Genomic DNA, 12,120 nt, shown 5'->3' on the forward strand with positions numbered 1-12,120 from the left:
GCGCACTATGGTAAAGAAACTAATACTTGAACTTAAACTAAGGTCAGCTTGCAAAGGACAAATAACATTACTTAACATTTAATACAACTCATGAGATCTGGCAGATATTTATCTCCAACTGGACATACTGAACAACAACAAACAAGGATTAACCCTACGGAAATGAAAAACAGGGACTGAAAACTTGATTACACAGAAAATTTCAGATATACTGAACATAATATGCATGACTTTGAACAAAATGTTGACCCTGAGACTAACTTTTTTTCAACGACCTAGACAACAGTTGCTGTTTTTATAAAGATCGACAGTTTAACATGAAGTTTAAGTCAGATCATGGAATGTCAATCATTTACATCAACATCAAAACAACAAGGAATATTTAAGTCAGTTCAGGAAACCATGTGTTGAAGCGATATCTGAAACCTCGCTCAACTTTTGAGTGGTGTTTTGATTTCGAATTAAATGGATATGAATTGATTTACATGAAAAGGGAAGACTGAAAGGGAGGGATGTGGCTCTGTATGTAGATACAGAGTATTGGATAGCATGTCAGCTACTATTGATGATGTGATGGAATGCGTTACCATAGAAATCTGTACCCTATGAAAAAAAAGAAAAATATAATTGTTACTTGTGTGGATTAGGGATGTTCCAACTGTAACTACTAATTTCCCTGATATTTAAACAGGAGTTCAAACCTAGACTAGTCGACACATCTCAAAGTAAGAAAGCACTCAATAAACAGTTAAAATCTAGCACTTTTTAATCTATAAGGTTAGACATTGTCTGAAAAATATTGCATTTAAGAGTCATTTGAAATCATCACATTTTTCAATAAACAAATTGTATTTTAAATGCTGCTGAAATGTGTGCAGTTTGCACTGTGCATTATGAACTTCGCACATTATCCTACAAAACATGACACCAACTCACTAAATAAAAAGCGAACAAATGACATTTCTTGAAAACAATATTCTTTTGGAAAATGAATCTTAACCAAACCTGCCTGATAATTGCAATGGCATTTTCACTGGTGATTCACTGATGATAATTTTAAGAATTAAAGTTAAACCGACTTGTAATTTTGGTACGAATGTTTAAACCTACTAGTCAACTAATCACGCACATGTAGTGATATTACGGAAGAAATATTAGTTAAATCAGAAAGATATGTTCAGTTGTAAGAATTTCAGGTATCTAGGTGGTATTTACAAATCAGTGTCTGTATGTTACTTGTGGAGTCCCACAGGGGTCAATATTAGGCCCTAAATGATTATTTTGTATATTAATAACATATTTAAGATATCAAGAATATTGAGTTTTGTTTCATTTGCGGACAACACCCATATTTTCTGTTTGGGGAAAAGTTTGCAGCAGCTTTTGGAGATTGTCATGGGTTACGGATGGGTTGTAGGTTATAATGTGGGTTTACAAGTAATGTCTTGTGTGTAAAAAGGCCTGTATACCAGTGTCCTGTCAGCTTACAGACTTCTGTAGAAATTCTGCCTGGACCTTTCATATTCTGTGTTGTAATTGTACACATACTCCTTGTCACTGTTGTACAGACACAGACTACAACAAACAGTAATGAGTAGAAGAAATACTGTGCATGCACACCCGGCAAGATGTGATGACATTATGGGAGTCTCTAGTGGCCATCAGATCACACAGCACTCTTGTTCTGCAAGGTGCCTGGACTGCTCCTACAACCACTTAGACTGTTTTTTTCACCTAATAACACAGACCTGTTGGTCTTCTTGAATTAAGCTGAGGAACACACTCACACATGAGTCCGGGAGGGTTAATTCAGTTAAATACGGCAAAAGTAGAATATCTTTGGGTAAAAGACTGTCACCTTGAGCTCTGTTGTTGTGACTTTCTGACATCTATTAAATGATTAATAGAAAAATTGCAGTAATTATACAGATTGTCATCAATTGAGTTCATTTTGTCATAGAAAAATCATTAATTGCTGCCCTAGAATTTGGATTTGTCTTACAAGTTATAATGCATTATCAAATGGTGTGTAAAGAAAGTGTTCTGTATTGCAGATTTTGAATGTTTTGAGTTTAGGTGGCAACTACATTTTTTAAATAGAATAAATTCATGTAAATAAGTGAAAAGCTGTTACACATCTTAACATGTTAACTCTGTAAAATAATGTTCAAAGGCTCATTTCGGGTGTATCAGTTTGACCATCAGCCTAATGTGAGGAAAAGACTTTATAATCTCCTCTGTTTGCTCTCTTGTCTCACTGAACAGCATCACAAGTGCAGAACCAGGTTTTCCTCATAAGACATCATGAATAAATTGACGCTCAGTTGAAATTCCGTAGGTGAGTGACTTATCTTCTGAAGATAAAAATGTCTCTTTGAATCTGCAGAATCTATCTGGTATGAAATGATTTATTGAGTGTGGTGGTCATTTTGGTCAATTTTCATGTATGACGCAAGTGACAACTTCCAGGGCTGAAAAATGAAGTGAACGTATAAGTGCCAATAACTGCACTTCCTCTAATGGCTACTTGAGGCTTCAGCTTCAACTGCATATCAGATGAAGTGCTTCCTAAACTAAAAGCCTGACTCCACTTTCAAAGAACAGTCATGCAGCTATGCACGCACTCTGCAGCGGCCGCCTGTGAAAAACTTTATTGAATGTTGTGAAGTGAATTCAGGTAGAGAGGAACCTCATTATAAGTCATATGTCATGTATTTAAATATAAAAGTGCAATAAATATATTTTGTTCTGAATTGCGAATTCCCCTGTTCATGACAACTGTACAGGGGATGAATTTTTATATAACTCACTTGTTGATTATATTATGGCTTAAAGTTATGCATATTTAAGGGCGTGGCTGCTTTGAGTGACAGGTAGGTGCCATCTGTTCACAAGTTGCTACTACAGCGACAACGTTGGTAAGGTAACTTAGCCATGGCATACTCCTAGATTCACGGAGTAAAGGCATAGCAATAGCTGTGATTATTTCAGTGTGTTTTCAGTTAATGAAAGTTAATTGTAATGTTTTAGCTGTCTAAAACAGTCATGTTTGGCCTTTGGTTATAAAAGACCCTTTTAGGAGTCAGAATTTCAGTTTCACGGATAAGAACATTTTGTGTTTATGCCAGTTTATAGTATTGAAAATTAGCATTAGCACTATCACATTAACCATAGGCTGTAAGTGCACCATCCTAACCAAGCTAGCAGCTTGCTTTAGGGTTAGCTCCACCCTCTTGTCCAAATGTGGTCACTTTTGGCTCCAAAAATCCAAGACAGCGATGGCCAAAAAGCCAAACTTAAGGCTACAAAAACAGGAGCTCACAACCCAATGGGTGACGTCAAAGTAGCTATGTCCATTATTTTTTTACAGCCTAAGGTATAATTAAGCAATATGACACGAGAGGGAGTGATGTTGTACTGTGATATCGTCACGGCTGTGATTCGGTCGTAGGCACGAGGCCGCAGCTCGAGTGTGACATTGCTTTTATACAACAGTTCAACAGTTAAATAAGCAAGGCTGATTAAGAAATGTTGAAAAATGAGGACAAAATAGATAATTTAAGCATTTTATTTGTCTTCCGCCAACAAAAATAGTTCCCTCAGGACTCCGCTGTCACCGTTGCTATGTAACGCAGATATGGTGCGCCAGGCACTTACTCTTTATACACATTTATCTGCACAGTTCCATTAATTGTGCAGCCGGTGAAATAAGTCTCTGGTGACTGCATGGTGGACTGTGGCTTCACAGGCACAGCCGACTCTGCCTTCTGATCTGACAGTATGTTGCTTTTCTCCAAGTCATTGAGCTCTGCTGATGAAACACTGAAAAAACCTGGATGTGTGCTCAGATGGATTCAGCTTCTCCTCTCCCTCATCTTCCTCTGATGACCATTCATAGTTCAATTCAAAACTTATTTTAGGAAATCAATCCATATTTTTGGCTGTTTGACAGTGGATGAATTAATTAGCCTACAACGCAACTGTTGACCTAACTGACACTAACTGTCAGTTTTGATTTGATTGTTGATTGCAATCAGCTGTGAGGCGGAGTGATACATACACAGTGAAATAACCGTGATGTTGTACTCCAATATCATCATGGTTTTACTGTCTCTTGACCAATCAGATTGCAGGGCCGGAACTAACTGTTGTATAATGCAGCATTAAAGTGTTGATACGACACTGAGTACAAAGAACACTAGTTTTGTTGACATTTATATTGTATATAATAACTTGATTTTTAGTTAGAATGAACTATAGAAGTTATATACAGTACAGGCCAAAAGTTTGGACACACCTTCTCATTCAATGCGTTTTCTTTATTTTCATGACTATTTACATTGTAGATTCTCACTGAAGGCATCAAAACTATGAATGAACACATGTGGAGTTATGTACTTAACAAAAAAAGGTGAAATAACTGAAAACATGTTTTATATTCTAGTTTCTTCAAAATAGCCACCCTTTGCTCTGATTACTGCTTTGCACACTCTTGGCATTCTCTCCATGAGCTTCAAGAGGTAGTCACCTGAAATGGTTTTCCAACAGTCTTGAAGGAGTTCCCAGAGGTGTTTAGCACTTGTTGGCCCCTTTGCCTTCACTCTGCGGTCCAGCTCACCCCAAACCATCTGGATTGGGTTCAGGTCCGGTGACTGTGGAGGCCAGGTCATCTGCCGCAGCACTCCATCACTCTCCTTCTTGGTCAAATAGCCCTTACACAGCCTGGAGGTGTGTTTGGGGTCATTGTCCTGTTGAAAAATAAATGATCGTCCAACTAAACGCAAACCGGATGGGATGGCATGTCGCTGCAGGATGCTGTGGTAGCCATGCTGGTTCAGTGTGCCTTCAATTTTGAATAAATCCCCAACAGTGTCACCAGCAAAACACCCCCACACCATCACACCTCCTCCTCCATGCTTCACAGTGGGAACCAGGCATGTGGAATCCATCTGTTCACCTTTTCTGCGTCTCACAAAGACACGGCGGTTGGAACCAAAGATCTCAAATTTGGACTCATCAGACCAAAGCACAGATTTCCACTGGTCTAATGTCCATTCCTTGTGTTTCTTGGCCCAAACAAATCTCTTCTGCTTGTTGCCTCTCCTTAGCAGTGGTTTCCTAGCAGCTATTTGACCATGAAGGCCTGATTCGCGCAGTCTCCTCTTAAAAGTTGTTCTAGAGATGGGTCTGCTGCTAGAACTCTGTGTGGCATTCATCTGGTCTCTGATCTGAGCTGCTGTTAACTTGCGATTTCTGAGGCTGGTGACTCGGATGAACTTATCCTCAGAAGCAGAGGTGACTCTTGGTCTTCCTTTCCTGGGTCGGTCCTCATGTGTGCCAGTTTGGTTGTAGCGCTTGATGGTTTTTGCGACTCCACTTGGGGACACATTTAAAGTTTTTGCAATTTTCCGGACTGACTGACCTTCATTTCTTAAAGTAATGATGGCCACTCGTTTTTCTTTAGTTAGCTGATTGGTTCTTGCCATAATATGAATTTTAACAGTTGTCCAATAGGGCTGTCGGCTGTGTATTAACCTGACTTCTGCACAACACAACTGATGGTCCCAACCCCATTGATAAAGCAAGAAATTCCACTAATTAACCCTGATAAGGCACACCTGTGAAGTGGAAACCATTTCAGGTGACTACCTCTTGAAGCTCATGGAGAGAATGCCAAGAGTGTGCAAAGCAGTAATCAGAGCAAAGGGTGGCTATTTTGAAGAAACTAGAATATAAAACATGTTTTCAGTTATTTCACCTTTTTTTGTTAAGTACATAACTCCACATGTGTTCATTCATAGTTTTGATGCCTTCAGTGAGAATCTACAATGTAAATAGTCATGAAAATAAAGAAAACGCATTGAATGAGAAGGTGTGTCCAAACTTTTGGCCTGTACTGTATATTCAGTATTATTAGAATGGTGCACATATCAAAGTCACCTTAGGGATCTAATGTTGGATCAACATTTCTGTGTTACTCATTTGAACTGTAAACTCAGACACGTCCTTCATCTGACTGATGTCCATGCAGGTTTTACTGCACTTTTTTTAACATAATCTCTTATGCAATATGACACCATAAACAGACTGTGAGGCAGGTGAACATGCGGAGACTTTTCCTAAACAGCTACATTCAGTAGTGGGAAAAATACAGTTGTGTTTGTTGTGCCAAGTTTTAGACAACTGTGCCATCTCTCTGGATAATATCAAGAACAATTGGCAAGATATTAAGACTAATCCCTTTATTTTAGAAAGACCGTCTTGTTTGATTATGCCATGATAGAAACTACCTTGCAGTCTTAAAGGTGTGGCAGAAAAATCCCAAAAAATAAGCATTAATGTACTTACATGGACTGGAGTCTTGGGCATGATATTGTATGATTAAAGGAAAAAAGCAGAGTCACTGGGCATTTCTTGACAGACGCAAGCCTATCAAATCAATCAATAAGGCATTGTCTGACATCCACTAATCCAAATATTAACACTGAAAACTTGTAAATGATTACATGAACGAGGAAAAATAGTTTTCCATGTGACTTTCGCTGATGTTTCTTCCTCTCTGTGACTCAGCATTCTCTATTGTAAAGCTTCTTATAACATGCAAGTCAGTAGTACTCATGATGATAAGTTTTCATGGTCTGAAAGGACATGCCGTATGGTGTCTAAGTTCTGTGTGGCACTGTGTGTTTCCACTATGTTCACACTTGTCCGTGTGTACATGTAACCACTGAGCTGCAGGTATGGCCTTTTAACACGATTATTGTTGAAAGGCACAACTGTAACTATTATACCTATATAATGTCAGAAGATAGTGAGAGATGTCAATGCTATTTTAGAGCCCACAGTTACATCTTCAACAGGTTCAAATTAAATTATGGTTAGTTAAAGCATCATTTTACATTTGTGAAGCTGGAACCTGGGAATATGTCACATTTTTGCTTGAGAAATGACTCAGACAATCAACTGATTATCAAAATAGTTGTGATTTGTTTGCACATTCTCATATCAAATAATTTACTAATTGTTTCAGCTCTTGTTGGTTTGGTTGGAGTTGGACTTTTGCCATAGACTGTATATAAAGATGGACAACATGACAGCTCCCCAAAAGTACGTGTCAAAATACATCTTGATCAACCCTCTGGTGGCTGGCTGTAGTATAGGTCATGAGCCCTGCCCCCTCCATGTTAGTGGAAGGGACATGTGCCAAACTTAACACCTCCAATAAATATTTCCCAAATCTGGCTACTATTTGTGACTTGTATGACTTATGTAAAGTCAAACACGTTCTCGGTGGGTGTTGGCCTCCGCCAGGGTTGCCCCTTGTCACTGATTCTGTTCATGATATTCATGGACAGGATCTCAAGGTACAGCCGTGGGGAAGAAGGGGTCCGGTTTGGGGACCTCAGAATTGCATCTCCGCTTTTGGCAGATGATGTGGTTCTGTTAGCTTCATCACACTGTGACCTCCAGCATGCACTGGGGCAGTTTGCATCCAGTGTGAAGTGGTCGGGATGAGAGTCTCCACCTCCAAATCTGAGGCCATGGTTCTCTGCCGAAAAACGGTGGATTGCCCTCTCCGGGTTGGGAGAGAGTTACTGCCTCAAGTGAGGGAATTCAAGTATCTCCGGGGCTTGATCATGAGTGAGAGTAGAATGGAGTGTGAGATGCATCAGCAGCTTGCTGTGGCTTCTGCGGTGCTGTGCCGGACCATCATGGTGAAGAGGGAGCTGAGTTGGAAGGCAACCCTCAGCTATGGTCATGAGCTCTGGGTAGTGACCAAGAGAATGAGATTGCAGATACAAGCGGCCGAAATGAGTTTCCTCTATTGGGTGGCTGGGCTCAGACTTAGAGATAGGGACATCCGAAGGGAGCTCAGAGTAGACCCGCTGCTTCTTTGTGTTGAAAGGGGTCAGTTGAGGTGGTTTGGGCATCTGATCGGGATGCCTTCTGAGCACCTCCCACTAGAGGTGTTCTGGGCACGTCCCACTGGTAGGAGGCCCCAGGGTAGACCCAGGACACCCTGGAAGAATTACATATCTCATCTGGCCCAGGAACGCCTTGGGGTCCCCCAGGAGGAGCTAGAAAGCGTTGCTGAGGAGAGACACATCTGGGGTGCTCCAGGGTGATAAAAATAGATGGATAGATGGATGGCTGCTATTTATTCAAGTATTCATTTTTCTGATAAGTTTGGTTTTAATTAGTTATGTGATGCTATAAAAAAGGGAGTTTGATGTCACAACTGACAACTGCGTGCACCAGTTGATGTGCTCGCAATCATTGGCACTGCTCGCAATTGGTCGGACGGGTGTATAGGTAGGAACTCCACATCACAGAGATCGCTTCTGTGTAGACTCTGGCTCCATATAATTTCACCAGTGCAAGATGGCAGTGGCCACATGCAGGATATTTTAGGGGTAAATGGAGACACGTTGTCCATCTTTATATGCAGTCTATGGTTTTTACGTTTGTCAAAAAGAGTTGATATGCCTACTGGGGCATGGAAACGCCTTTGCGGAATAAGTTCTAATGTAGTGAACAGTTATGAGATATTTCACTGCTGGAAAGATGGTCTTTTTATAAAACTGGACTGTATGCAGAAGAATGATGCAAATACTTTTGATACTACTTTGATACTACTGCTGCATGACCAAAGAAAACAAAGAAAAAGGGATGTTTACTTTTTCTAAAGCCGTACAGAGAACCTTTAACTACCAGAATGCACTGCGACACTGGACCAGTAAACGCTCCCACTGGTGGGTAATGTACACTGAACAAAAATATAAACGCAACACTTTTGTTTTTGCTCCCATTTTTCATGAGCTGAACTCAAAGATCTAAAACATTTTCTATACACACAAAAGACCATTTCCTCACAAATATTGTTCACAGATCTGTCTAAATCTGTGTTAGTGAGCACTTCTCCTTTGCCGAGATAATCCATCCCACCTCACAGGTGTGGCATATCAAGATGCTGATTAGACAGCATGAATATTGCACAGGTGTGCCTTAGGCTGGCCACAATAAAAAACACTCTGAAATGTGCAGTTTTGCTTTATTGGAGGGGTCTGGGGGGGTCAGAAAACCAGTCAGTATCTGGTGTGACCACCACCATCCAAAGCATCCCAAACATGCTATAGGTGTGCCTTAGGCTGGCCACAATAAAAGGCCACTCTAAAATGTTCAGTTTTATCACACAGCACAATGCCACAGATGTCGCAAGTTTTGAGGGAGCGTGCAATTGGCATGCTGACTGCAGGAATGTCCACCAGAGCTGTTGCCCGTGAATTGAATGTTCATTTCTCTACCATAAGCCATCTCCAAAGGTGTTTCAGACAATTTGGCAGTACATCCAACTGGCCTCACAACCGCAGACCACGTGTAACAGCTGCTGCAACAATCGGTTTGCATAACCAAAGAATTTCTGCACAAACTGTCAGAAACCGTCTCAGGGAAGCTCATCTGCATGCTCGTCGTCCTCATCGGGGTCTTGACCTGACTGCAGTTCGTCATTGTAACCGACTTGAGTGGGCGAATGCTCACATTCTATGGCATCTGGCACGTTGGAGAGGTGTTTTCTTCACGGATGAATCCCGGTTTTCACTGTTCAGGGCAGATGGCAGACAGTGTGTGTGGCGTCGTGTTTGTGAGCGGTTTGCTGATGTCAATGTTGTGGATCCAGTGGCCCATGGTGGCGGTGGGGTTATGGTATGGGCAGGCGTATGTTATGGACAACGAACACAGGTGCATTTTATTGATGGCATTTTGAATGCACAGAGATACCGTGACGAGATCCTGAGGCCCACTGTTGTGCCATTCATCCACGACCATCACCTCATGTTGCAGCATGATAATGCACGGCCCCATGTTGCAAGGATCTGTACACAATTCCTGGAAGCTGAAAACATCCCAGTTCTTGCATGGCCAGCATACTCACCGGACATGTCACCCATTGAGCATGTTTGGGATGCTCTGGATCAGCGTATACGACAGCATGTTCCAGTTCCTGCCAATATCCATCCAGCAACTTCGCACAGCCATTGAAGAGGAGTGGACCAATATTCCACAGGCCACAATCAACAACCTAATCAACTCTATGCGAAGGAGATGTGTTGCACTGCGTGAGGCAAATGGTAGTCACACCAGATACTGACTGGTTTTCTGACCCCCCCAGACCCCCCCAATAAAGCAAAACTGCACATTTCAGAGTGGCCTTTTATTGTGTCCAGCCTAAGGCACACCTGTGCAATATTCATGCTGTCTAATCAGCATCTTGATATGCCACACCTGTGAGGTGTGATGGATTATCTCGGCAAAGGAAAAGTGCTCACTAACACAGATTTAGACAGATTTGTGAACAATATTGTGAGGAAATGGTCTTTTGTGTATATAGAAAATGTTTTACATCTTTGAGTTCAGCTCATGAAAAATGGGAGCATAACAAAAGTGTTGCATTTATAATTTTGTTCAGTGTATATGAGCTTGGTCATTTTCCACAGGAAACAATATGGCAGTCTGCTGATAACAAAAGACCTCAAATTACAGTTGAACAGAAAGCTAAACTATGTTTCTGAAAACACTTTAGAAATAGGCAACGTACAAACAGAATCTTGGTTCATATTTGATCAGCGCTGCGCAGTTCTACTGTTTGATTTCCGTGTTTTCAGCCTCCATTTTTAGAATACAGAAAACAGTGTGGTTCCCACTTCCTGTTCACAAATTCTCGTATTACAGCCAAACAGTGCACTAGAATATGTTTCTGGAGACACTTTAGGTGAGAAACAGACAACACAATAACTGAATCTTAGTTTATATTTGATCAACACTGCCTAGTTTTACAGTTTGGTCTGAGTTTGAGTGCAAGAGAGAGAGAGGCAAGTCTCTTTCTCGATCCGCTTTTATACTCTTTGTGTATATGTATACAAAAATGCATATGCGCGCATGCTGTGTAACGAACCATGCCCGGGTGCTGTACACAGTGTTCACACTAATCAGAACGAACTGGACTTTGTGGCCAAGTGTATAGGGATCCGGGCCTGGGTCCCTGATGTGAAAGCCCCCTCAGTCTTGATGTTTGATGAATGATGTAAACAAACATTTGATTGTCATATTACTTAATTATCTTTTTGTCTTTGCGTGATGGTATCGTTGACTTATGAAAACTGCACTACACTAAAACAAGTTGATGCTGATTAATTGCATTTGTGCTGTGAGTAAATTTAATTAGGATGATATCACATAGAGGTCATTGTTATATTTATACCACAACCCACATGACGTCCTTGTGTGAGTCTAATCTGCGATGTGTGAACCTAAAAAGGTCAAGTCCCAACCACAGGCACTTCTTTGTTGACCGCTGCCCTCACAGTGACCCTCTGATTACCACTGACCTTAGATACAGCTGTCAGACCTATCTTAAGCCAGGGTGGCAATCAATGCAACCCGTTTACTCATAAACTGTCAACAGAGCTGCCGTGCAAACAGTTCGCCTGGCGTCCATGCTGGTGTCCAAGAAGAGAACACCAGCATGATTGTGACTCTGCAGGTTTCAGTTTGGCTTGATGTGTCAAGATGAGTTTATTTTCTACTTAAATGAATACTTCACCTGCAAAATGACCATTTGTGTATCAATTACACCATGAACCAAGAATCCAAAAACAGCGAACATTTTAGATGAAGTCATAGGGGTCCATGTTTACCAAACGGCAAAACTATATCAAAACATCTGAAATGGTTTAAAGAATCTGGGTTGTGGCTTAAAACACAGAGAAATTGTCTCAGCACATTGTAATTGCATCCAACTTGAGGCATGTTTAACACAACACTCCAACATTTACGCTTGAAATTAGTTGACTCTGGCCTTCCAGACTGAAGATGGAGGTTTGTCATCCACATCTGCTGTCTCTTAGTGACTTTTTTTTTAAACCTCTCTCCTTTACATCCTACTATTTTTGGCACTTAGATTGACCCTTTTCCCAATTTGATTGATTGGAACAGCTTAATCATAGGCATTTGTGCAGTTTTGGTACAGTCTTTGCCTGCAGTTGCCTGCCCTCCATCTGGACAATGCACCAATGTAGGACGTCATATGCAGAGAATGTTCGCCTGTTTTGGATTTTCCTT

This window comes from Epinephelus lanceolatus, chromosome 16 (assembly GCF_041903045.1).
Source record: "Epinephelus lanceolatus isolate andai-2023 chromosome 16, ASM4190304v1, whole genome shotgun sequence".
NCBI classification, from domain to species: domain Eukaryota; kingdom Metazoa; phylum Chordata; class Actinopteri; order Perciformes; family Serranidae; genus Epinephelus; species Epinephelus lanceolatus.